This window comes from Paroedura picta, chromosome 2 (genome assembly GCF_049243985.1).
Source record: "Paroedura picta isolate Pp20150507F chromosome 2, Ppicta_v3.0, whole genome shotgun sequence".
NCBI lineage: Eukaryota > Metazoa > Chordata > Lepidosauria > Squamata > Gekkonidae > Paroedura > Paroedura picta.
Window position 1 is genome coordinate 121,962,148 of NC_135370.1, and position 26,906 is coordinate 121,989,053.

Here is a 26,906-nt window from a genome sequence, read left to right on the forward strand (position 1 = left end):
CACAAACCCCTACCTCTGCTTAGCAGACTTCTCTTGCTGCCGGTTAAGACCTAACATCACCCACTTCTAATGGGAGAGCGAGAGCAGATGCTGACAGACAGTACGGAGAAGGGATTTCTAAAGCTGAAAACATCTCAGCACACAGTGCAACGTGAGGGAGCCGGATTGGCTAGGGGTGTGTTTTGTATGCAGGGCCTGTTCAACAACCTCAAAGCTCCTGTGGCTTTAGCATATTAAAATTCCTGATGGGGCTAGAAAAGCACAAAGTTCCCGGTGATTTTTCCCAAGAGAGGACTGCTGTTGGCAGGCTGTGGTGTGCCTTAAAGCAGGGGGAGGGGGAGAGCTTGAGAGTCTTGACTGTGTGAGTTATATAAGGACAGGACAAGGCTGTTTTCTTGAATGCCCAGAGGCTGGTCCGAGCCACCAGTGTTTCATTTATTAGATGCAATCCCAACTCCAATAAGTTGGTGAGAGCATCAGGTATTTTCTCTAGAGGAATGTATGCATTAGGAAGTACAAGACAAGAAACAGATGTTACCCACAAAATAGGATAGCAAGGTTAACCCAGGCCAACCCAACTCTGGCTAGCCAGTAGTCAAGCAAAATTTGATGGCCATAGAGTTAAGCTCATTCCTCCAGTTATTTCCCAAAGTCACACTTGCAACCACACACCATGGTTGTTCTCCAGATGGGGAATTAAAGACCAAATCAGTATTTATATAGCACTATCAATATAGAGGCACACTTTTTAAAATATTATTTTGAGAATTATTTTGAAAACGTGTATTAAACCAGTCCACGTTTGACCAAGCCAGTTCATCTGGAATAAAGATTTATTCTAAAAAAAAATTTTTTTTTTAATATGTAGAGGAACACTGATGGCCATTCCGCACCTCTAAAATATAGCTTTAAGCAACCGCAATTGCTTAACACTCTAAAAAAAATGCACCCCCACCATTTCTCTCCTCTTTGCTCTCTCACTTTCTTCTCCTGCTTTCTGACACTTCCAGGCACTCCGCATGGCTGATTAAAATAGCTGCGGAGAAGGACTCCCAATACAAGTAAGTCTCTTCTTGCCTGTCAATCATGGCAGGCAGCCAGCCAATCAGCTTTCTCCTAGCTTTAAAGGGAAAGCAATCTTTTTAAAAAAGTAAAACGTCTCCATTGCTATGCCTATGCATATAATCAGAGATGCATAGTGCGTAGTTTAATGCCAGCCCGTTTTGAAAGTTTGACACTTGAAGATGAACAGAAGTTAAATTTTTCCCAATTTTTTTTTTGGGGGGGGGGGGTTGAGAGGATTGCTTTGTGTGCCAACTGGTGGGTGGAAATAATTTTTGTTCTGCCTCTATGGACCAACGTGTATTCGTTGCTCCAAGCAGCTTGTTACAAAAAGAAGAAAAGAAAAAGAAGCCCCATTCCAGGTAGAAGGAAAAGAGAGACAGGCACAAGGGGCTGGCACTGGAGACAGAGATCACACTACTTCTGGCCATTTTGGTTACACACAGCCATTTTGCTAGTGGTTGGTCATTGCTCTCCTCCTGTTGGTGCAATATTGGAGGAATTCACTTTATGCGATTCACAAACTACCGCCTTAAAATGAAGGATGTATCTGCTGGAACGCTGGATGCTGATGATGTCGTTTAAAACATCAAAAAAAAAAAGAGCGTCTGCAAGAGGTAACCCTTTCACTACATGTTCTGGGTGCTGAATTGCCCTGAATGCTAACAACAACAAACAAGTTACTACCAAATCTTTATTTTTATTTATAATGGAAGAAAACAGGAGGGAGGGAAGACAAATGATATTTGAAAAATCTGGTTAAAATGATAATTTTTTTTAAAGTTTTTCAAAATCCAAATCAGGATTTTTATAAAAGACTTTATTTATTTATTTAATTTATTATATTTATATACCGCCCTCCCCGGAGGATCAGGGCGGTTTATTTTGGTAATATTAAGTGTCCTTTAACATTGTCTAGTTTGAATTGGTAACAATTAATTTTCATAGCATACTAAAACCCTGTTCTGCACCGTAACAGCCAGCTGTTGCTGATGGAAATTTCTGGGCAAATATTTGGAATAACAGCTAATCCGTATGAATTTTTATTCAGTAAATACATAAAATAGAAATTTGGAAAGTTAATATTAAGACATGTCTTAATGGTTCAGCAGTCTCCTGGATCTATACACTCACGGCTCACCTGAGGGGGCAGGGGAGGACAAAAGGAGGGGGAGAGAGAACAAACTGTTAGGAGACAGTCTTTAGTAACAAGTAAGCATATAAACTTGGAGAAGATGAGGTAAAAAGGCAGAGAAACAGCAGGCTTACGTCTGAAACAGAAAATGGGAGAAACACACAGGGACAACTGCCGATTAATCATCTTTCTCTCTCTGGGGATCTGATATGAAATAGTGGATGTGTTGTATAGAATCACTTTGCCTCCCTGTCCTCTACTTGTATATTGGTAAATAAAGCAAATACTGCAGAAATACTAGTGCTGTTTCATTCAAATGAAAACAGAAATCAGATGCCATTATTTCTTAAACATCTCACCAGCCAGGAAAATGGACAACACAAATGAACATTACCAGCAAGGTTCATTTTTACATTTTTTTAAAAAAATGTGTCCACCATGACCACCTTCCATGGAACCTGACTCTGTTATGTTATAAATATACATGTAGTGGTGCTCCAGTGGGAAAGAAGGTCAATGTCATTTGCTAACCACTTATTCTCCCTTTTTGTACTCTGAGGAATAAGAAATCAGATGCCCCATTTGGGGAGAAATTCTGAGAAAGTCCATGAACTCTTTATAAAAATGAATGTGTTTTTTTTTTAACAGGCAAACTGAATGGCAGCTGTTGGCTAAACAATGAGTCCTCCTTCCTAACAACAGCAGCAGCACTAAGACAAGGAGCTAGCTTTGGCCCAGTCTGTGGTGCTAAAGGTGCTAAAGGAATTTGTTTTTCTATCATGGCAAAAGGTGGCTCTAAGGACGGTTTACATCAGGAAATAGTGCAATGTGGAAAACAACCTCATCTTCCCCTAGCATCATGGATCCTTTCAATTCAGGGACCAATACAATCGCTATGAATAGAAGGCTGGGGAAATGGGAGATGTGAACACAAATCACATCTCACTGCATGCTATGATGCTGAACTCCCATATGAACCTACCCAACTACTCCAATCATGATTTTTTGCCAATAGGTAAAGACTTCCTTGTCTTATTTGGCATTGGCCAACTCTTATTAGCCCTCCCTGTTTGTGTGTTTATATGTGTTTGAACATTTTATTCAAATACTGATTTGATGTTTGCTGTGTTGTGGAACTGGAGCTTGTTGGGAAGGCAGCGTATAAATGATTTAAATAAAAAATCATAAAATCTTTACACCCTTCAATCAGTTCTTCCAGGGCCTGGTCCATGAATGCAGAAGACTAAAGTGGTGGAGTACCAATTCAAATTGAGGCTCTCATTTTGGAATGCTGCTGTATGTTAAAAACTCTTTGCAAATAGCAAGCAAAGGAACTTCCTGATGTGCCTGCTTTTGATTTGAATTTTATGCAAAGGAACATTCAGTGCTGGAGTCTACCCGCTGCACTCTGAAGTAATGCAGTCTACTTTGCTACCTTAAGAGCCAGTTAGGAGTGTGGATTCTGGGTTCGATTCTGCACTCCCCCACATGCAGCCAGCTGGGTGACCTTGGGCTCAGCATGGCACTGATAAAACTGTTCTGACTGGGCAGTGATATCAAGGTTCTCTCAGCCTCACCCACCTCACAGGGTGTCTGTTGTGCTTTGAGCCTCCTTTGAGTAGAGAAAAGCGGCATATAAGAACCAACTCTTCTTCTTAATTCCCCATACATCTGTGAACCGTATTGTGAACTATTTAGATTATCGTTTTTTCAACAATTATACACCTAGAATAGCTTTTCTTAGCTCAGACCCACACCACCATTCAAAGGGGGGGTATTGAATTTTATTGTGTGAGACTCTCATCATTAATTTTACTGTTCTAGGCCACAGAAGAGGTGGAAAAAGACATAGATAAAATCTCACTTGCCTTCAATACTGTAACTCCTAGACCAGGGGTAGTCAAACTGCAGCCCTCCAGATGACCATGGACTACAATTCCCAGGAGCCCCCTGCCAGCGAATGTTCGCAGGGGGCTCCTGGGAATTGTAGTCCATGGACATCTGGAGGGCAGCAGTTTGACTACCCCTGTCCTAGACAGTCAAGCATTTTGTGTGTAGTTTGCTGAACTTAGTTATTTAGCAGAGAGCTCTTTCCTGCCCTCTGGTGGCTGTCTTCCATACAAGGTTTGGAATTTTCACCCAGTGTTTACATACGTGTAAATTCAATGTTTGTTTGTACAGTGAAAAAGATAAAGGGATCACCATACCGCTGAAGAGAGGTCAGATGCCAAAACCTGCTCTTGAATGTATCTTCTCCCAATAAAGCTTGCTACTAGGCCTTTATTTCATGTTTGTTTCCTCTCCTGCAAAATGCATCTTGGCGGATTTCATTTCAAGCACAGTACAATTGCATATGGACAATTCGGTTTGAGAAGAAGCATTTGAAGTCAGAATAAAAGGGGCAACTCTTCCATCTATGTTCTATGCTAACCTTGTGAAAGGGGACTCGTTTGAATAGCAAGGTTTGTAATTTAAACAAACACATCTTTAATAATGATGGTTCATCTGACTTCAGCTTAAAAGGGGATTGCAACAGTGCAGCGACTTCCTCTGCCACAGAACCACAGTCTGAACTGATAATGAAGCACTGCCAGACTCCCAAGGTCTGTGCTATGTATTAGGATGCTTGGTGGCAATCCCTAGCTTCTACCCTACATGGATGAAAATTGTGTTATATTCACACAGGAGGAAATTAATGCATTGCCATGTCTGCAATTATGTTTTAGAGGACTGCACCACTGTTGCATACAATTTTTGCTCACTGAAAATCTATATTCATCACCACCCAGACTGATCATCTATGAAGAGTAGCAAATCATGAATAATGTGATATAAGAAAAGAGAGACTTTCAATTTCTTCTAAGTTCAGCCAGGCTAACTACAATTAGGTTCACTCTTTGAAAGTTGCCCAAAAAATTGTGTGAAAGCTTTTGTCTCACACCAGCCCCTGGATCCTGGTCACAGATCAAAGGAATACAAGTTTGCAACACTCTTGTACAACGATATAGGTACAGCAAGCTAGAAGTAGCCTCTTTTTCCCCTTTCAGCATCAAAACTCCCCCATTTGATCCATGAATCAGATTGTAGAAGAAGAAGAGTTGGTTCTTATATGCCGCTTTTCCCTACCCGAAGGAGGATCAAAGCAGCTTACAGTCGCCTTCCCATTCCTCTCCCCACAACAGACATCCTGTGGGGTGGGTGAGGCTGAGAGACCAGTGGTCCCCAACCTGCGGGCCGTGGCCCGGTGCCGGGCCGCGAAGGCCATGGCACCGGGCCGCGGCTCCCTCTCCCCGCCCCCCCTGCAGTAAAAAAACTTCCCAGGCCGCAAGCTTGCGGCCAGGGAAGCTTCTTACTGCGGGAGGGCGGGGAGAAAGAATCAGGGCCGGGCCGGGCCGCGCGGCTGTGCAGGCGCGGCCCGATGAGCGGGCGCAGTCCGCGCGGGCGCAGCCCGATGCCCTGCCAGTCCCCAGCCTCAGAAAGGTTGGGGACCACTGCCATGGACAATGATCCTCCAGACCTTCCTGTCCTCTACCATTCCTCAAAGTCAATTTAAGTTTGCACCGACTGCTTCAGTGACTCCATCCAGCTACCTCATTCTCTGTCGTCCCCTTCTTTTGCCCTCGATCGCTCCCAGCATTAGGCTCTTCTCCAGGGGGTCCTTCCTTCTCATGAGGTGGCCAAAGTATTTGAGTTTCATCTTCAGGATCTGGCTTTCTAAGGAGCAGTCAGGGCTGATCTCCTCTAGGACTGACCGGTTTGTTCGCCTTGCAGTTCAAGGGACTCGCAAGAGTCTTCTCCAGCACCAGAGTTCAAAAGCCTCAATTCTTTGATGCATGGCCTTCCTTATGGTCGAACTTTCACAGCCATACATTGCAACTGGGAAGACCATAGCCTTGACTAAATGCACTTTTGTTGGCAGGGTGATGTCTCTGCTTTTTAGGATGCTGCCTAGATTTGCCATAGCTTTCTTCCCCAGGAGCAAGCGTCATTTAATTTCTTTGCTGCAGTCCCCATCTGCAGTGATCTTGGAGCCCAGGAAAATAAAATCTGTAATTACCTCCATTTCTTCCCCATCGATTTGCCAGGAATTGAGAGGGCCGGATGCCATGATCTTCATTTTCTTGATGTTCTGATTATACTATTTATTAAACCAGTTGTTTTTAAGTGGTGGGACATAAGTTTTCCAGTTGCACAGAATACTTCATCAGACAAGACAACATAGTCCTTAGATACATAATGCTATGAGGATCATAAAAAATGCAGTTGTATGAAATTTCACCCGTTGTCTAAGTTAGCGATCCCCAACCTGTGGGCCGTAGACCACATGTGGTCCTTCGACTAATTGGAGGTGGGCCCCGAAGGATGCCTTCTCCCCCTCTCGGACCTTTACTTCATCCCCCCCAGCCCTTTACAACACACTTCATTGTTGTGGCGTGTCTGTATCTTATTTTGAAGGGATGTTTAAACATTACCATAGCGATCAGAGAGCGTTAGGGCAGTGGTTGAGAGTAGAGGAGTAAACTACCCCCCCACCGGACCTCAGTAAAAGGCGTTGAGTGGTCCCCGGTGAGTGGTCCCTGGCGTTGAGTGGTCCCCGGTGATAAAAAGGTTGGGGACCACTGCTCTAAGTCATTGAAGTACTGTTGCTGAAATATTAATACATTCTAATTTGGCTAGTTTTTATGACAGGTATATATCATGTGTCAGGAGACACATGAAATACAAGCTCCCTCTTGTAATTAACCATAAAAGTGACAAAAGTTAACTTTGATACAGCAAAAGGGCTGATATAAAAATAAGATGACAAAAGATACAAATGATATAATATCTATAAAATACACAAGGCTTATGCAGTCATTACTTTCTACACAGATTCACTCACAAATCTGTATTAATCAGAACCAGAGCAATCAGTTAATGTAGACTGACTACATGAAGTAGGAGGCAGAGCTGCAGGGGCATGGATGTGCAACAGTCCATGGATTACCTCCCCATCTGCAGTGATCTTGGAGCCCAGGAAAATAAAATCTATCACTACCTCCATTTCTTCCCCATCTATTTGCCAGGAATTGAAAGGGCCGGATGCTATGATCTTATTTTTCTTGATGTTGAGTTTCAAGCCAACTTTTGCACTCTCCTTCTTCACCCGCATCAAAAGGCTCTTTAGTTCCTCTTCGCTTTCTACCATTAGAGTGGTATCATCTGCATATCTGAGGTTGTTGATATTTCTCCCTGCAATCTTGATCCCAATTTGTGACTCATCTTACCCAGCCTTTCTCATGAGGTGCTCCGCATACAAGTTAAATAGGCAAGGCGACAGTATACAGTCTTGCCGAACTCCTTGAATCAATTACATCTCCATAAAACAAAATTATGTTTTTAGTTTCATGGTAGCCAAATTAGAATGATGGATGTTCCAAAAGCAGTTTTCTTTGAAGAAGAAGAGTTGGTTTTTATGCCACACTTTTCACTGCCCAAAGGAGTCTCAAAGCAGCTTACAATCATTTTCCCTTCCTCTCCCCACCACAGACACCCTGTGAGAGAGGTGGGGTTGACAGACCTCTGAGAGAACTCTGACAAGCCCAATGTCAGCCAGCTGACTAAATGTGGAGGAATCAAACCTGGCTCACCAGATTGGAAGCCGCTGCTCTTAACCCTACTCCACACAAAGAGGAAATGGTACACTGGGAGATCCAGTAGGTATCTTGCAGTGTTATCCTAAACAAAATTATACCTTTCTGAGGCCATTGACACCCATGGCCCTACAGTGTAACACTGCTTAGGACTGCAGTGTTAATATCTGATATGTGTAGCAGAAGTCTGAAGTGCTCTGTAGTTTAACTGCAGTAGCTGCTGATTTTTATCGATGTGGACACAAGGTCAGCCATGACCTCAAAGGCCACTTGGCACTCAGCATTGCTCGATTCCCGGGAAAATACAAACTGATCTTACTTATGCCAGGTTAGGATGACAGGAGACCCAAATGTAAACCTACACAACTTCAGAAGCAAATCTGAAATCCAGCCAAATCCAGCTTCAATGAAGCAAACCGGCCATCCTGCACAATGAACATTTTTCAGCTACAGCCAGAGAAACTTCAGGAGATCTCAGCAGTCAAAGGTCTGCTCCAAACAGCTAGTGGAAGTATGACATACACTGTTCACAGAGGAATGGGCTTTGTTATGGCCCACCGTCAGAGCTAGAACATGGTCACTTTGGCTGGATGAATGCCCCATCAATAATCAGAGTCTAGTATATAACTTTATAAGTAAGCAGGGAAGATTTCAGCCATGGTGAGGCTATTCCCATCATGGAACAACTTCCTCTTCTGTCAGTTTCTACAGTCTGGGCCTGCTAGTCTGGTTCCCACCAAAAATCCATACTCTACAGCAGGCTTTCTTAACAGCCCTGGAAAGGTTTCCTAAGTGGGTGGGAGTAAATTAATCTCTCTCTCTCTCTCTCTCTCCCTCCCCCCCCCCCACCCATGGCCAATGGTGGTCTTGGAAGGGGTAGAAAGACGAGGGACCCCAGATGGGCATGTAAACAGCTATGCTTCCCAACCATATTCTGCACGATCACACCACTTTTCTCAAGGGGAAAAAAAAAAGTTGAGAAAGGCTGCTCTACAGGTATCTCTCCATATGATAAGCATGTTGGATGAGTGAAGTCAAATGATGTTAGAAACACCTCTCCTCCTTGCTTTACCATAGTATTAACGTTAGCTCAAAACATGTGGACCTTTTAACTATGCCCTCCGTGTGTTAAGAGAGCCTCAGTTTGGCTATAAGGATAGGTACCAGCCCATCACATCACTTGACAATGGTGCTGAATCAAAAAGTTCATATTTTGAACTATCCAATATACCAAAGTAACATTTCTCCAACACCATGAAAAGACTATGGGATGACCATACTGCTCTCCCTCATCTTGTTTTAAACTTTTGTACCTGGGAAGGGGGGGAAAGTATACAACCCATGGACAGATGGTAATAAATAGCATGCACTGAACACAGCAGGATGTGGAATGGTACCAATCTCATCAGACCTCAGTAGCTAAGAAGGATCAAGGGTTTGATGAGAAATCAACAACAAAGACTTTGCAGAGGATGCCAATGGCAAACAAACCTCTGCTTAATCACTTGTCTTGAAAACCTGATGGAGTCGTCATAAGTTGGCTGCGGCTTGACTGCACTTTACACATATGCAATGAACACAGCCAGTTGCATGTTCCCAGGATGGGCTCATACAACAAAATGCAGCCATGTGCAATACATAAGATTTCAACAGTTCGCTTAAGAGCATCATGCAACTATAGATCCAGGCTTATTCCTACAAATATGAAATCCAAGTCATGAGAAGTTTTTTTTGCATGTAGTAGATGTTTATGTTTATTTTAAAGGTGTCCATTGGACTTCTTTTCACATCTTGCTCAATTCCTGACAATACTTGTTCTATTTCTGTTCTTCCATATTCTTAAGCTTTCCTTTCATTAATTTCATTCCCTTTGGTTGTTTTATGTCCTACTATACATGGTGCATGCCTTGTGTCTCGTTCTGGTCTTTTGTTTGCAATTGATAATAATTGTGACACAGAGAAAGTGAAAATTTCATAGCAACAGGTGAAATATGGAAGTGGAAGGGTTAACATGTGAATTTGGAAACTGGATGTCATGTTTGAGAGTGGCACACGCATTGCACACACATTGCATACAGTCATGACAAGTTCTGAGAGGCAGGAAGCTCACCCAAGACTAACTCGCAGCAGTTGTTGAGAGATCTGCAGACAGAGTATGAACCCCTCATCCAATACGATGAAACCTCTCCTCTTTCTAACCAATACGATTCTGGCAGTTGCCCAATTCCTAGCAGCATCTGTACTATATTTTCACTACCCCTAAAACAGATTATAATGAGCAAGCCTGTTTCCATGGAAACAATACAGTGACTCAGGATTTTGGAGCTGGCTCTATACATGATTGTCAATAGCAAAAAGCTCTGGGAGATTTAGGATGCTAAAGAAACGAGAACAGAAAAGGCCACCTCTGACAAGCTGACACACATACGCAGCAGACACAAACCCCACATACTGTCATGTACACAGAGAGGAAGACATAGGCACAACATGGTTTAAGCCCACTCCAGTGTCATAATTCAAACTCCTCAACATCACAGCTACTGCAGCTTCTAGGAGTCTTAGCTGCTGTATGTTTACAGTAGGCCCCACCACTTGAGCAATCAGGCACACTCATCAAGCTGCTTGTTGTTGTCACATCTGGATGTTCATATCACCATATACAAGGCTCAACTCTTCATGTACATCGTCTCAATATATCCTCTTCATACCCCTTCCTTCCCCGTATGCAGTTTGTCTATGTGGAAGCCCTATAGAAGAACGTCTCCTATTTACCATAACTTTACAATTTACTAGAGCAGAACAGACTCTCTGAATATATGAAATTATTGTGTTAAACTACTAACATATTAAACTATTTTAACTGATGTGGATGGTGTGGTTTTAAATGACATCTTCCATGTGCCCGCGTAAACTGAAACGCACTGCTCCCAAATTCAGGCCTTTCAACAACAACTTAATTAGCATCCTGCTTTTCTATCTGTAAAGCTTATGACTCTTTTCCCGAGGTTAACTACTGCTATTTTAGGTTTATTGACCAGGCAAGCCTGTTGACCCAGAAGAGACGGACACATTTCCTTTATTATCTCATTCAGCTTTTCAACAACCTGTGAAGTATTAGGGTTTTGACCATTTAGCCAATGTGGAACAGAAGATGGGAGATGAAAACTTACTCAAGGCCAGAACAGTAATTCCCACAGATGATGTGAGATTTGAATCCTAACTCTTCCAAAGTCAATATCCAGTGTTTTACTCTCTATATTTACTCTCTATATTGCTGGACCATAAGACAGGAGAATGCAGAGGCCTTAATATAAAGCAAAGTTCAGCCCCTGGACATGTGTATTACAGTATATAGCCGTAGCTCCCAATGACATACACCAGGGTGTGAAAGCCACTTCCTTGTAAGTTATTATTCCCCCAGGACTGTTTCCCCGAGGGGTAATTACCACATTACATGGGAGCATGTGATTGGAGCCACAAGGAAGCATGTCCAAAATCTGTGCTAGACTATGGCCAAGAAGATACATATAATGCATTTAACCAGGCAACTTCATGAAGAATGGCAACCAGCTCCTGCTAACAACTTTTAAATCAACAGTATTTTTATCCTGCAAAGACACATAGGGATCTGAAACATAAACCTATTCTATGTCCTCTAGCTACTTGGTTTGTGCTACTGTCCAAGTTAGAAGAACCAGTATATGCACTAGTCGAATATGCTAGGTCTTGGGACCTGAGATTAGGGTGTGGATTTTGCAGAACAGGACTTCCCCCTCTGGATGCAAACCACCATATCTCTTCCAAAGTTTCTTCCTTGGGGTCAGCAGACCTTCAGGAACAATGAAGGGGTAAATATAGTAGTCTGCAACAGAAGGAGGAATTGGTGGAAACCATCAGCTCTTCGTCTGTAAATGAAGATGTTATTCCATTGGAGGAACTGCATGGCTGTATACATAATGCAATCTACACAGGCAAAAAATTATTAGTTGATTCCCACACTTATATTCAACCACCACATACAGCTTTATGGGGCAGCTAGAAGCAGCAGCCCTGGTTTTTACACCCCACTTTTCACTACTCAAAAGAGTCTCAAAGTGGCTTACAATCACCTTCCCTTCTTCTCTCCACAACACTGTGAGTTAGGTGGGGCTGAGAGGACTCTGAGAACTGTGACTGGCCCAAAGTCACCTACCTGCTGAATGTGGAGGAGGAATGGGGAATCAAAACCAGTTCTCCAGATTAAAGGCCACCGCTCTTAACCACTATACATATTACATATCACTGACAGCAAAAGGTAAGAGGGGCTACATTCTAGACATTGGTGCATATGGGCTATGCTGACTACTGCTGTTGTCATCTGCATGAAGACAGGAGAGGTTTTAGTAATCAGTCATCCCATTATATAGTTCACTTGATTTTGAGGGTAACTATTAAGTTACTTCCCTTTTTTTCTGTTGGATCATAATTACATCAGCCAGTGCTAAACATATTGTATGATTGGGCATCTGTGAGTGTTTCTCTGCATTTCCATGCTCACCAGTGATGGACATTACACCTTTGGTACCTTTGGTTTCTCACCAAGTAACTCCAGCTATCTCCAGCACATATAATACTGGGAAGCTAGGCTTCAGAACTAGAATGTAGAACTGGCTTTAGCCCCAGGGACTTGCACATATCACAAGAACAGAGGCATCTTAGAGCTCAGCACAGCCTCCTAGCAGAATTGACTGTTCAACTAGGGAGTCAGGCTCTCTTCTTCTCTTCCTAAGTGGGCTTTCAATACCCACTTCTGACACAGGCATGAAGCTACTGCACTGCAAAAAAAAAAAGCTGTTAGAAGTGAACATGCTGTAGCTTGGCTGCTTGACTGACTGACTGAATGATAACTTTGTTTCCTGAGCTGAAATGTTGCTTACTTATATGCTAGGGCGATAACAGATTTTAAAGGCAGAAGTTGACTTGGACACAGCTCCATTTGTTGCATATTTGAGAGGATACTGAGCAAGGGAAAATATCAGGAATTAATGGCTAAAGGCTCCAATGTCTGATCAGGAAAAAGAGGAGGAAATCAAACTGGAAAAGTCCATGTTAAATAAGCGAAAACATTTCCCTTACGACACTGCAGTGGTGCATACCACCAGAATCAAACTCAGCTAGCTAAGATATAAGTAACTGAATATTTCTGAACAGTTTTAAGAATCTGGCAGGCTCTAGACCTAGCTACTCAAGATGGCTCATATCCCCTAATATGACCTGAGTAAGTATCTACCCAACTGTAGTACAAGAGGTGCTGGAGAAAGCCAGCTTGTGGCAGCTTCTAATCTGGCGAGCTGGGTTTAACTCCCCACTCCTCCACATGCAGCGGAGCTGGGTGACCTTGGGCTCCTCACAGTTCTGATAGTACTGCTTTCATAGAGCAGTAACATCAGGGGGTCTCTCAGGCCCACCTACCTTACAGGGTGCCTGTTGTGGAGAGAGGAGGGGATGGCAACTGTAAGCTGCTTTGAGACTCCTTCTGACAGAGAAAAGCAGGATATAAAAACCAACTTTCTTCTTCTTCTAGACAGACAGTAGGATTAGAGATGTAATGAGAGGATTTATTTAGAGGGTACTAAATATTCCTTGAGAATTTTATTAAAAAGAGGAACTAGAGTAGGAACTAGTCAAAATAATCCCAATATTTCTCAGTATTACATGAAGACTCCATCCTTTGTGTACAAATATAACCAAACAGCTGCCAAATAAGTAAGCTGCATTTTATTTGTATGTTTGTTTATTTAATTTATATCCCACCCTACCCAGTGAACTGGCTCAGGGCAATGCACATCATGTTATCCAGCACCAATAGTTAAAACACTTCATTAAAATTCAATTATAAAATCTGAATACATTTAAAAACTGTAGTTTAGTTTAAAATCCAATGTCAAAAACAGAACAGCAGCATCAACAATCTCAGTTTACCTCCAGTTCTTCTGGAACTAGAGTAAAGTCTATGGTATCTTTTTAAAGAGGGAGGCCCTGGTAGATGTTACTGCTTTACTAGCCCCAACCAAATACTTGGCGGAAGAGCTCCATCTTGCAGGCCCTGTGGAACTGTGTTAGTTCCAACAGGGACCAGATGTCTTTCAGGGACCACCAGCTGGTTGGTATTAGTAGAGTGAAGAGCTCTATGGGGGTCTAGATAGAGAGGTGGTCTAGATAGAGAGGTGGTCTCTCAGATACACAGAACCCAGACTGTGGATGGCCTTATGCACCAAAACCTTAAACTTGATCTGGAATTCAACTGGGAGCCAGTGCAGCTGCTGGAGCACAAGTTGAATGTGTGCCCTCAAGGGTGTACCCATAAGGATCCTGGCCACTGTGTTCTGGCCCAGTTGCTATTTTTGGAGCGTGGATAAGGGTAGCCCCATGTAAAGTGAATTACAGAAGTCCAGTCCAGTCAAGAGGTGACTGTCTCAAGGCTGTGTTTATCCTTTGATATATGTGATTTCCATTCTGTTTATATATGGGTAGGGATAAGAAAGAAAAACAGAACTGAATATGTTGTGGGAAGAGAATAGTTGAAATCCTAAACAGCCACCATCTGATACATTTTTAAATTATAAAAGTTTATTCCAGTCTAGGTATTTTCTTCTTGGCATTTCTTGGTACTTCATATAACTCATTTAAATCACCGTCAAAGGCCACACGTAACCAAGGAAAACACAACAAAGTCCTTCAAAGCGATGCCTAATGCCACAGATCTAGCAAGGAATATATAGAAGGGCTGTTGCTGGCTTTGGCTAAAAAGGCAGAAGGCATGCCTGCAGGCCAGGGTCAGAGTTAGCCTGACACCAGAAGATGCCTCTTCATGTTATTATCCTTAACACGCCCGCGGCGCCGTGGGCGCCGCGGACTAAATAATTCGTTAAGCCCTCAGGCGGAGGGCTTTGTCCGTGATGAGGAAGGGGCCTAATTGGCCCCTTCCTCCTGACAGACCATCGGCCGGGCCAATTGGCAGGCGCGAAGCGCCTGCCGATTGGCCCGGCCGATTCCTAGGCTGCTGAAGGAAGCAACTGTGAGCCGTGCGGTGCGCGGCTCGCAGTTGCTTCCTTGAGGGCGGCCTGACGCGTCGGGAGGCGCAAAGCGCCTCTCGCCGCTTCAGCCCGCCCGCAAAGGGAACCCCTAGCAGCCGCACGGAGCGCGGCTGCCGGGGGCTCCCTGCCCGGCGGGCTGATGCTGCGAGAGGCACGAAGCGCCTCTCGCAGCGTCAGCCCCCTGACACACGGAACCCCGGCAGCCGCGCTCCGCACGGCTGCAGAGGCTCCGTGGTCTAGCGCCCGCTGCATTTAGCTGCAGCAGGCTTGATTACTAGTACAGAGAATAAAATGTCCCAGATAAGACAGGTTAAATCAGTATGCAGGTTGAACAAAGACTAGAATTTTGGAAGAACATAACTTTAAACAGTCCGTAAACAAGGGGGGGTTATATGTAAACACACAAATAGACAATAAATATCTAATAGAATATCAAGATAAATAGATAAAATGGAGAATTATATAAGCCATTTTGGGTCCATATTATGAGGGAAAGGCAGGATATAAAAAGGATATCAATATTTTTAATGCCATTTTTTGTTTGGGTCTCTTGGACAAAAAAAAAAATCAAGATTCATGGAAAAATCCCAGCTCACAATATTTGGAGCTGAGATTTTCCTGAAATGTTGGGGTCCAACAGTCCCTAACTCAAAAATACCAATAAAATTATACCAGGCTGATCCTGAGGCTGGCTCGTCTTATGCAGCTCTGTTTTAACCAGGCAGTAGGAGAAGACAGCACAGAGCTGTGTCCAAAGGGAGTGATTGGCTCACCACAGCAGATCCTGGCTGGTTCGCCCTCTCCTGCCACCCAGTTTAAACCAGGCAGCACAGAGCTGCACCCTAGATATAAATGAATTAAATAAATTATATATGAAATACATAGTTGTCTTAGAATCATAGAATCATAGAATCATAGAGTTGGAAGGGGCCATACAGGCCATCTAGTCCAACCCCCTGCTCAACATAGGATCAGCCCAAAGCATCCTAAAGCATCCAAGAAAAGTGTGTATCCAACCTTTGCTTGAAGACTGCCAGTGAGGGGGAGCTCACCACCTCCTTACGCAGCCTATTCCACTGCTGAACTACTCTGACTGCTGAACTACTCTGTCTTGAATTCTGGGAAGCCAGGAGTAGTTGAATGTGGTGATAACTTAATGCTTTTGGGGCTCAGAAGCTTCATCAATGCAATCAGTGGTATGTGTGGCCTAAGACGGGAATTCTAGTATTACCTGTTATAATAATATAGAATCATAGAGTTGGGAGGGACCATACAGGACATTCAGTCCAACTCCCTGCTCAATCCTGGATCAACCTAAAGCATCCAGGATAAGTATTTGTCCAGCTGTGGCTTAAAGACTGCCAGTGAAAGAGAGCTCACCACCTCCTTAGGCAGCTGATTCCATTGCTGAACTTTTCTGACTGTGAATCCCCCCCCCCCCCGATACCTAGCCAATAGTGTTCTATGCATAGTTTAAAGACATTATTGCAGGTCCTATCCTCTGCTGCTAACAGGAACCTTTCCCTGCCCTTCTCCATGTGACAACCTTTCAAATACTTAAAGACAGCAATCATATCCCCTCTCAACCTCCTCTTCTCCAGGCTGAACATTCCCAGGTTCTTCAGCCTTTCCTCATAGGGCTTGGTCCCCAGGAATCATCCTCAACCATTCTGTCTATATTTTATTTATTTATTTATTATATTTATATACCACCCTCCCCGAGGGCTCAGGGCAGTTTACAGAAAACAGGGAGGATACAATTAACACATGGTAACAGGTAACAATAACAGCAGTAATAACAATAATAATTTAACATGATAATAACAATGGTACATAAAATAGAAATTGTAAGAGCCTCAGCTCAGCTTTTGATTTATATACCACCACTCCAGAATGGCTCATGATGGCTCACTATGGAAAAATCTCCCCTTAATAAAATCCACATAAAACAATCATAAAACCCCAGTCATAACATTAAAACCCCTGATTACAGCCACCCCCTGGTGGCAACAACACTCTCCCACCCTCTGGCTCACAGACCTTCTGATAACAAACATCTCAGGGGAGCCATCTTGGGGAAGCCATGATCTCACACATCAGTGAGGGGGCCAGATCGTCTTTGCTCTCCTCTGAACCCTCTCAATTTTGTCCACATCCTTTTTGGAGTGAGGCCTCCAGAACTGCACATACTACTCCAGGTGGGGTCTGACCAATGTTTGTATACAGTGGGACTATGACATCTTGTGATGCCTCTGTTGATACAGCTCAAGACTACATTTGCCTTCTTGACCACCACAACACACTATCTGCTCATATTTAGCTTAGTCCACAAGTACAACAAGAATTTGTTCATACTCACTGCTACCCAGTGCCAAAGACTAACTGAAAGCAAAGGTTCACTAACAGTTCTGTTCTAAGTAGAATCACGCCCTTCTCAATCAATTGATTTTAATGAATTTAGAAAAGTGTAATTCTGTTTAGGACTGCACTGTATGACTTTTGTACCAAATTCCAGGATGAATATAAATGTTTCGGCTTCACTTCTTGTCAGAAGAGGAAAGGACTGGTGTGGTAGCACTGAGGAGAGTACACCTTCACTCCCATCAAGCCTGACAAGTGTCACTCAGAGCACTACCTTTGCTGGGTTTTCTCCATCCTTACTGGAACAGCACATGACCTTCCATCTCTTCATCATTCTTTGCCTCTTTCCTCAATGTATCCGTCTGTTGAATATACTGGTGCCAGAATGCAAATATACTCCCATTTCCTATGCAATTTAGAATTATTCTTATATATTTACATTCAATTAAAGATTTTCTCTTGCACTCTTCTTTAAATGGCATAGTTGAGTTTTACTTCAGTTTGGCCCCCCCCCCCCCAAAAAAAGGAATCTGGTAGCTCCTTGGAGACTGAAAAAGTTAATTTCATTGTGAACTTCTCTGAGTCAGAGCTAACTTCTTCAGATGCACATGAGTGTACATCCATCAGGCTTACTTAGCTACTTAGAAGTAATAGGGAGAGATGTTATAAAGAGATGCTGGTATAAAACAATATCCAATTAAAATAGAAATGCACAATGAACTGAGATAATGGTACAGATTAACAACTGCAAGGAGTGGGATATGCAAGTTATTAGCATCTACAGTGAGTTAGGAAATCAAGGTCCCTGTTATGCCTGGGGGGGGTATGTATTGTCTTGAATTTGTTAATGAATTCCAATTTAGCATTCTTACATCGGATACCCAAGAATGTTTGGGGTGGGGGGAGAACAAGCACTATTAAAACAGCTACTGTATATCCTGGGAACTTAAGATGCCCCCCCACTGGTTTCTCAACATTGTGATTTCTAATGACACATTTGAATTCATTTATTTGGGGAAGGGTCTGTACTATTTGTCCAGTATAGAAGGCAGAAAAACATTGTTGATAAAGCATGAACAAGTGGATTAGCACAAGCTGGTATACCTATGCATACCTCTGTAATAATATTAGCTAAGTATATATGAGGACAAGGTTGGCAACTGAATTTATTGCAGGGATTGGTATCTGATTTGTGTTTCTGTTAGTCAATCCATCTTACATTGTAGGCAAAGAAAAGTCTGCCACCCAAATCCTGTGTGAGTGGGATATCATTAGCCAAAATGGGTTGCAAATAAGTGATGATTTCTTGGGCTGGTTTAAGTTGTGAGCTATGGATGTGAAGAAGAAGACGAAGAAGACGAAGAGTTGGTTCTTATATGCCACTTTTCCCTACCTGAAGGAGGCTCAAAGCGGCTTACAGTCACCTTCCCATTCCTCTCCCCACAACAGACACCCTGTGGGGTGGGTGAGGCTGAGAGAGCCCTGATGTCATTGCTCGGTCAGTAATATCAGGCTATTATCTCCATTGGGTCTGACTTATAGTAGGCTAGTTCTGGATACTAGTTTGGCTTCGTTGATTTGCTCTTTTACCTTACTATGTGGATACTGTAATTCTAAGATTACCTGTAGTAAATTGTAGATGTCAGAGACTCCCTCAGAGGGTCTGGTGCAAATCAATATGTTTTAGGCTGACCCTGCATTGAGCAGAGGGTTAGACTAGTTAGCCTATATGGCCCCTTCCAACTCTACGATTCTGATTCTATATGGTAACAGAGATTTTTACAGGACTATGGCTCAGTATTAGAACATCTGCTTGGCATGCAGAAGGGTGCAAGTTCAATCCTTGGCATCTCCAGTTATCAGGATGAGGTTATTTTTACCCCCATAGGATGGAGCTATTTTTAACCACCATGTTGTTTATGTTGCTATATTGTATTATTGTGTTTTAATCAGGTTTTAATTGGGTTTTATTGGGGGCTTTTATACTGGAATCTGTTTTGTAATCCGCCACAAGCCAGTTCGCCGGAAGTGGCGGGCAATAAGTCTCAATAATAAAATAAAAAGGTGATGTGAAAGACCTCTGCTAGAAACACTTGAATGCTGTTGCTGGGCAGAGTAGACCATACTGACTTTGATGAACTAGTGGTCTAATTCAGTGTAAGCAGTACCAGTTTATCCATGTAGCACTTATAGCACATGCTATGGGCCCCGCAGTTCAAGGGGCCCTGACTCTGCTTTGCCAACAAAGCCCCTGAATTGAGTGACAGAGAGCTTGCCGGAGAATGCACATGCAGAGATCTTGCACGCATACTTCTGATGGTCATCTGGCAATGGGCTTTGCAGCCTTCCTTTTGCAAAAAGACCCCTCCTGCTGTAGCTGGTACATGTAAAAGGATACATGGGTGAGACATTAATGCTCTGGAATGCTCTGGAACTGGAATTACAGCCCTCAAAGAGGATGACAGTCCCTGAGTGAACTCAAATTTTTTTAAAATTAGGCTGTTTTCTTTTTTATGCTAAGAAAGGGTAATACTGGTAAATGTTTTCAGCAAAGGGAAGGTATCAGTTGCTTCCAAAGTTCCAAACTATCCCTGGGAAGGGTGCCCTGCTGTTACTCATGCAGCACAAAGAACAGTGCCAATTGTGCTCTCCTAGGGCCCCACTGGCTCCAGTGCTATGGGCCCCACAAATCCTAAAATCAGACCTGAGTGTAAGGCAAGTTTTATATATGACCACATAACATAGTGCATGGCTATAGACAATGGATTGTATTATATGCTCTGGATAGTGAGTGAAAGCATGTAAGTAGCTGTGCCAGTCAGTGGGTTTTTGATATAAAGTTAAATGTATGTGTTTGTCACATAACTGTACAGCGGTGTCCAGAAAATTGACCTATTATGTGGACTGGACCATGCTTAGGTGGGATGGAAGTTATTGGAGTCCTGGTGATCATGCAAGAGATTCCTTCCTATTTTTCCAGATGATAAAAATGTCATCAATAAATCTCTAGCACAAGATATGAATTAATCAATAGGAGATGAGGAAGTGTTTCTTTAAATTAGCCATGAAAACATTTGCATTTGCAGTGCCATATGGGTATGCATAACTCTGACATTAATTTGCAGATACAGGTTCTTGCCAAATTTGAAGGAATTGTGGGTGAAAAGTAGCTAGCAAAACCTGGTAGCCAATTTGCTGTGTTGCTGTTATGGATACAGTTCCTGAGTGCTAACGGTCCATTTTGTGGTATATTTTTATAACATTTATATCCCACCCTTCTGCCCTCATCTGGGCATCCAAGGCAGCTAGCAATTGAAAAAAAACATTCATAATAAAAACATATCTTGAAAACCATTAAGCCAAACAAAAAGTATAATGAGAACAATTTAAAACAAGTTAAAATGCACATGCAAAAACATAAGATCAACAAGAGAAGCAGAAAAGAGGGATACCACTGGCATAAAGCCTGAGGATGGAGTTTGTAATATAACTCAATGCACCTACAAGGGCTATGCAATGCCTAAGACAATGGAGCATCCTGGATTGCCTTAGACAGGGAAGTGGATTAAAGGTGTCAAGCCAAAGTTCCTAGAGTATGTCCATATGGGTATGCTCCTGTACACACATGGATAATTCATTCATAATTCCACTTACTTTCTGAGAATAGTGGTTTGCAAAATATGGTAATGAAGTCTCTTAACTTTGTATATGTGATCCAACTCATTCAAGAAATAGCTTATCTTTTGCTAGATTCCTTCATTTTGATGTCAGAATTGTTTTTTAAACTGTTTATTACATCTCTTTCAGCACAGCTGAGGTTTTACAGTAAGCAATGCTGCTTGCTGATTATTTCAGTTTAAATAATTCTGTGAGGCACTGCAACCTGGGTATTTAACCAACCATAGTACAAGAGGTTCTGGGTAGACAATAGGGTTAGAGACCCAGTAAGCAGAATCATCTAGAGGACAGCAATTGTCCCTTAAGAGGATACATTTTGGGAAGGAAGAACCAGAGTGGCTACCCATGATGGCAAGCAAAGGTGGGGGAGGGAACTGTAGAAACAGATTTGGCAGCATTCCCCCCTCCCTTTATATGAAATTTACAGGGGGAAGGTGGGAGGTAAAAATGATTGAGGTTACATGTAGGAAATTTCTCATTGTGAAAACAAGTGGCTTCATGAAGGACTGGAGGATTCATGAAGACCATTTCCTGCTTTATTATTCCCTACTCACATTCTGAAAGCAAATGTGGAGAGGCAGTGAGAAAAGGGGCAGAGGCACATGCCTTTGAAATGTGAGAAAAATCAGGTGGCAATGCAGCTTTGAGATGTGTAAACAGCAAATGAATTTTGCAGCATTTTAGCAGATACACAACAGATTCACACACATACAGACATATACATACCCCAAGAGGCACCTCTAAATTAATTTTCTAGTTTTTCAAAATAAACATGTTTCAAAACACTAACAAATAACAGCAACAGATATAGCTCTGATAGAGAAGCAAACACAACATTATTTCAGCAAGCATGTTTTGTTCCTGTTCTGTTTTATGTGAATCACCCTGTGAGCCTTTGGGGAGGGCAGTATATAAATATAATAAATAATAATACCCAAACCCACATTTGCTGAACTAACAGGGGGCACAGGGGAACACATGTACAGGTAGGTCTCAACTATGCTAAATCCCTCACACACACACACTCTTTCCTAGCCAGGCAAGGAAAACTACAATTGGTGGAGGGGGGTGCTGTAAGGTAGAATCAGTTGAAGACAAGGATGATGAGGCATGCTTTATGGCCCGTGATACTCCCTTTCAAATAATCATGAGCCCCATTTAGTTTTGCTGTTAAATAGTGGATCTTGTGCAGTACTGGAACCCATTCTGAACCCTTTTGATTGGTCAATCTTTATATAAGCTAATCAATCATTTGTTCCAGACTCAAGCTCTAGAGAATATGAACATTTCATCATTACAACTGTTAGTCTGTATCTGCTTCATCCTCTCTCCCAGAGTCTGTAACTGCTTCAAGCAGATTCACCTGATTCGCATATCTGTCCCACCCTCCTTCCCCACTACTAATGCATCCACATGACAAATGCTTATTCAGAAGAGCTACCAGGTATTCTAAATATCCATCAACAGCCAGCTTTTGAACAGAAATCTTCCTTCTGCTGCACCAAACAAATGCCTGCTTCAGCAGCCTGAGCCTTAATCATAATATTCAGCTTTCCTGCCTGCCCACCCACCCCCGCTGCTAAAATATAGTTTCATTTACACTTGGCTGGATATTGGTAACAGTATCTTCCCTCTCCTTCTTTCACAGTGGACACCTTGGCTGTAGGACTGCCAGTTCAAAATCTAAAAGGGGAGAAAGAACTGTGGAGTATGTTCAGTAATGTGATAGTAAGAAATAATGGATATTGCTAATGGGGTTCTAGGGATATGATATCCCCTGAAATTTCCAACCACGCATTAGAATCTCTGGACTTCTTTAGTACAAGATCTTCCTTAGGGATTTTTGAGACATCAATTCTAAGCATACCCATGATGTATTTTAGCCTTTGCAAATTATAATTCACAAGCACAATAACCAATCCATACATAAATAGATGGAGTATAGTCTTACTGCACATTGGTAGAAGCACCATACCTTTCCTAAGGGGAAAAACTGCCTGCCTGCAAGACAGAAATGTGTATGAGAGAACTGCTCTGGGTTTTAAGACAAAGTCTGAAAACTTATTGCCAGAAAGGAGAGGGGACAGAGTCTCTTTGTCTCAAAACTCAAGTTTGATTCCTGTGCATCTCCAGTTTTCACAAGTTCAGCTCTCATTTTAGAATTTGTAGCGGGATGGGGAAAGGAGTATCATCATCTGTGATGATCCCACACATATTATCCAATAAGTGCTTTAGACTTTCACACAACCACATGCCAGGCAGCGCTTATAGTTAAAATGGACCTGGGGAGGGGACTTGGCGCATCTAAGCAACAGAATCTTGCAAGTTAAGGCTGGATAAAATGCAATAAACAGAAGCACTTTTTGATCTTATAATAGGGGTCCCAACAGGACCTTTTCTGGCATCTGCCAAATGTTTTTAGAAGTGGGTGGGGCCTGGTAGGTTTTTTGCCTAGCAAGGATTCTGACTGACCACAGGAGATTTGATTGGCTGTGCAAATTGTTTAAAATGTTGCTTTGGCAGCAGCTGCCACCACAGCATAAGAATCTGTGTTACAGAAGTTAAGTTGTATCCAACTCCGCCTCTTAGGGCAGCCATTTTATGGCAGCCATTTTGTTGCTGCCCTCACTATGCCATGTCAGAATTGCCAATGTGCCTACAGTTTTGGTTGGGGATCCATGCAATCTAACACAAAAACACCAACTTTAATTCCTTAACAGTGCTATATATCGAACATCTGCAAAAGGTCATTAGTTTTAATTTCTCCATGATGTTCCAGAGCAATGTGGGGTGCAAATATAGTTATATAATGGAATCCTGAATTCCCTTCCCTAAAACTGTTACTCCCCCTCCCCACCAAAAAAAGGCCAGAGACACCCAAGGAACCCAGCACATCTTGTCTCTGCTTATGACAGTCGTGGTAGTCACTGCCCGTGGTGGGGCATATGGATCAAGCAAGGGAGGCATCTTTGCTGGCTTTGTTTTTCTGCTACCAGACTTTGACAGGGGATTGCTGAAAGGTGGATAGTAAGCTTCCTCCCCACTTCAACATAAATTTGGGTGGTTACTATTGCTGTTCTGCAACTGAAACCATGGGGGGGGATCTTAACCTACCAGGGGAAGGACTAGCCATGGAGACAAAGAAATTAAAAGGACTGATCCATCACTGTTTGGGAACTCCAGCAGTTACTTTAATTACCATGGAAAGCCAAAGAGAACAGAGCTGAGAAAGAACTAGAGAGCAGGAGTACCATTGCTGCCCATTAACGTGGACTCCTCTCCAGCCCAGCCTCCTTCTGCACTAGATGGAATGTGCTCCCACTTGGTAGGATGGAGATGGAGCTCCTGAAGTCACCCTGCATTCTGGATGCTCAAAGCCTGGACCCACCAGGCAGAACTCCAGGACTTGTCAAGAACTCAGAGCAGCCTCTTTCCCCAAAATCCTTACCAGAGGGCAATTTCCTACCAGTTTACCAAATCTCGAGGTGGTGCTTGGATTTCTGGAAGCCCCTTTCCAAGAGTCGGGTTTTTTTGTGCAGGCGGGTCGTCCCCACGTGTGCATGTAAGGGCGCACAAAAGGTCCCTCTCCCGTTCCGATACCTGTGGAGCAAGCCTTCCCGGCACATGCAAGCCAGCCCCTTCATCCACTCCATGTGATGACTCCAGAACGAGCACCCTTTCGTGCCGCGCCTCCCCTCCGCCCGAGTGGCTAGAAAACCACCCAAGTCACTCTCGGACTCCCCAACTCCCTGCCTGGAAGGTGAATCCGACAGCGCAGTTATGACAGGGCGCTCACGAACCGCGAAGCTGCGCTAGACAGCCTCGAGCGTGCGCCCCGATTCGGAGCAGAAGCAGCAGCTCCCACCGGTTTCTGTCGTCCCAAAATAGCACCCAAGCCCCATGGCGTGTTAGCCGGCCGGCTGGCCGGCCCGTCTCTCCCCCAGCCCCCGGCCAACTGCTCCGCTCGTGCCGCAGCGCCCGCTCGGATTTTCGGAAGACGCCTCCCACGCACACCCGCCCGCGACCTGGGCTGGCCGGAGAAGCCGTGGACTGGGCGCCAACGGGGCTCGGGAGGCGCCTTCTGCCCCTGTCACGTCCCGCCTGCCCCTCCCGGTCCGCTACCTTCAGAAACGCGGGGCCACTCTGGGCACGGCGGCGGCGGCGGCGGCGGCGGCGGGTTCCCGCCTCATGCCAGGCTCTCTGCCACTGCCGCGGGCTCCATCTTCCCTCCGCAGCTCAGGCGTCCTCCGTCCCCGCCAGCGGCGACCGCGGCATCCTCTGCCTCTCCTCGGGGCTGAGCTCTTCCTCTCGCCGGCCCCCTCGCACGACGCACGCGCCGCCAGCGGAGGAGGAGACCCGCGCGCGGCTCTGGCGGCGGGGGTTCGCCGTGTGTGCTTGCCGCCCCCCCCCGCCCGCGCGCGCCTTCTCCCTGCAGTGCCAGCCACAAGCTGCCCCCGCTGCCTTCTTCTCCGACGCGTCGGCGGGGGCAGCGAGGCAGACCGAAGCCAGCGGCGAAGAGAAGCCTGCCCTCGGGCGGGAAGGGTCCCGGCCGCTCTGCCCCTTCTGCGCTCCTCTAGGCTGCGGGAAGGGGAGCCGGCCGCTCCTGCCGTGCCGGCTTTTTGCCGCCCTGCTGCCTTGGGAGGCTCTCTGCGCGCACTTCCTGCGCTCTCCTTAAACTGCACAATAGCAGCGAGCGACCAGCTTAGGCGGCGGCAAGAGGAGGAAGCATCCCTCCCAGAGCCAAATCTGCGGCAGCAGCTGCCAGCCCCTCCCCCGCCCCATCTTTGGGGTCAGCGCGCAGCCAGTGCTCGGCTTTGCCCTGCCTTAATTGGGGAAAGGGGAGGACTCCCGCCGGGCCTGCCCGCCGCAGCTCAGTGGTTTCCTCGCGAAGGGAATTCGGCGCGCCAGACCAGTTCAGCCTTGAGGTAATTCGGTGGCATTAGACCTCGGCGCGAGCTCCCTCGATTGCTCTGCCCAACCAGTGGACAACTTTGATGCTTCCAGATGGCAATGCTGAGTTTTCTCCCTCTTAAAGGCGCCGCCGCTGCGCTGAAGAGCCAGTGTGAATTAAGGACGCGTACTGATAACTGTAGTCTTTGCGGCTTGCCTCCAGGGGGCGCTCGGTGGTTAACTCCGAAGAGACCAGGTTCCCGCAATTGACGGGTGCCTGGACGGAGGTCTGCTTATACCCTGGAGAGCTGCCACCAGTCAGAGGAGACAGTAGTGACCTTGATAGACCAACGGTCTGAGCCAGTGTAAGGCAGCTCCATGTGCTCTGAGAGTGTTCAGATATGTTTGTCAGTAAAGTTAATGACCTGCATTGGCTTCTGCCTTCACATCAACATGTATTTCAGACCCACTGCACTGGATTATTTCCAACCCACATAGGAGAGACTTCACTAAACTGCCCTCTCAAAATGGTCTTAAGGCTTTTACAGTTTCCTTAATGTGACGTTGGGGGCTCAGCACTAGCCCTGTCTCAAGAGGCTATGATGCAATTCACTGACCCCCGAGGAGTCTTTCTACTGCAATTTTCTGTGTTCCTGGTTCAGCCCTACAGTAGGCAAAACAAGCATGGCAAGTATTTCCTAGACAAATAGCTTTCCTTTTTTCCTTGGAACTTCCCTATTGTTAACTATGAGAAGCCCACCAGGTGGATTGCTGCCCTGAAAAGCAAGTATCAAGGACCCAAGAAAAGGCCCAAAGAAGAATACAGTTTTATGTATTGTATCCTCACATTGCATGTTCTGTAAATGAGCCCTATATCACATTTAACTTTCTTAAAGTAACATTTGTTTGTAATCTCATGGGAAGGGCGAGACAAGAAGTCTTTGTACTCATATGAGCTGCAGAACACAACATCTTTATTGCAACCCAACTCAGACTAATTTAGGAACTGAAACTAAGGAAGATGAACAAATCCAGAGGGTGGAGTTTTCCTCCAGTTCCAGTTAACTCTAC

General features: G+C 44.3%; 1 protein-coding gene across 1 annotated transcript in view; it reads right to left on the reverse strand.

The window, feature by feature from the left end:
* CHST1 (carbohydrate sulfotransferase 1) overlaps positions 1-25,957 on the reverse strand; it is a 33,637-nt gene extending 7,680 nt beyond the window's left edge. The window contains exon 1 of the mRNA XM_077322289.1: positions 25,068-25,957. The gene's annotated coding sequence lies outside the window, so the exon portion shown is untranslated. The remainder of the gene's footprint in view (positions 1-25,067) is intronic.
* Positions 25,958-26,906: the final 949 nt, after the last annotated feature.